The sequence below is a fragment of the Cupressus sempervirens genome, chromosome 1, assembly GCF_028749045.1.
Source record: "Cupressus sempervirens isolate cs-2001-9-10 chromosome 1, ASM2874904v1, whole genome shotgun sequence".
Taxonomy (NCBI): Eukaryota; Viridiplantae; Streptophyta; class Pinopsida; order Cupressales; family Cupressaceae; genus Cupressus; species Cupressus sempervirens.
This window is the reverse complement of record NC_143118.1, coordinates 609,460,111-609,461,286: the sequence shown is the minus strand read 5'-3', so window position 1 is coordinate 609,461,286 and position 1,176 is coordinate 609,460,111.

Here is a 1,176-nt window from a genome sequence, read left to right as displayed (position 1 = left end):
GATCGCTCACAGGGCTCGGGTCACGTAGCATCGAGGTGCCCTGGGTGACATGATTCGAGCGAAAAGTCGACGGTGGCATGAGTCGTACAAAAACATTGGAGGCCATTAAGGCTCGAGGCGCTTCGAGTCGAGGTTGCCGAGGCGGGTCAGGTTGAAAACTTTGGGCGTTAACCAAAAAGAAAAAGTTAACCGCTTTTGGATCATGTACACGGCTCGGGGCACTTAGAATCAAGTCGAGCACGGTGACATGAGTCGTGCGAAAAATTTGGAGACGACTCGAGTCGGGGCATCCGACTCTATTCGAGTTCAAAACTTTGGGAGTTGACAAAAAAAAGAAAAAAGAAAAAGTTACCCAGTTTTGGATCACGTAAGTGACTCGGGCCACTCAGAATCAAGGCGAGTGCGATTACATGAGTCAAGCGAAAAAAAAAATGGAGGCGGTTAAGGCTCGAGGCAATTCGAGTCGGGGTAGCTGAGTCGATTCGAAAACTTTGGCCGTTAGCCAGAAAAAGAGTTAATCGCTCTTGGATCACGTACATGACTTGGGGCGCATAGAATCAAGTCAAGCACGGTGACATGAGTGGTTTGAAAAAATTGCAGGCGATTAAGGCTCGAGGCGATTTGAGTTGGGGTTGCTGACACGATTCGGGTTGAAATCTTTGGGTGTTAACCAAAGAAGGAAGAATTTACCCGCTTTTGGATCACGTACATGACTCGGGGCACCAAGTCGAGCACGGTAACATGAGTCCTGCGAAAAAACTGGAGGCGGTTAAGGCTCGAGGCGATACGAGTCGGGGTCGCCGACACAATTTGGGTTGAAAACTTTGGGCGTTAACCCAAGAAAAGAGTTGACCACCTTTGGATCACGCACATGACTCGGCGCTCTTAGAATCATGTCGAGCACGGTGACATGAGTCGTGCGAAAAAATTGGAGGCGGTTAAGGCTCGACGTGATTCGAGTCGGGGTTCGGGTAATTGGGGCGATTCGTGTCGGGGTTGCCGACACGGTTCGAGTTGAAAACTTTGGGCATTAACCCCCCCAAAAAAAAAGGTTGACCTCTTTTGGACCACGTACATGACTCGGGGCACTTAGAATCAAGTCGAGCGCGGTGACATGGGTTGTGCAAAAAATTCGGAGGCGATTCGAGTCGGGGTAGCCAACTCGATTTGAGTTCA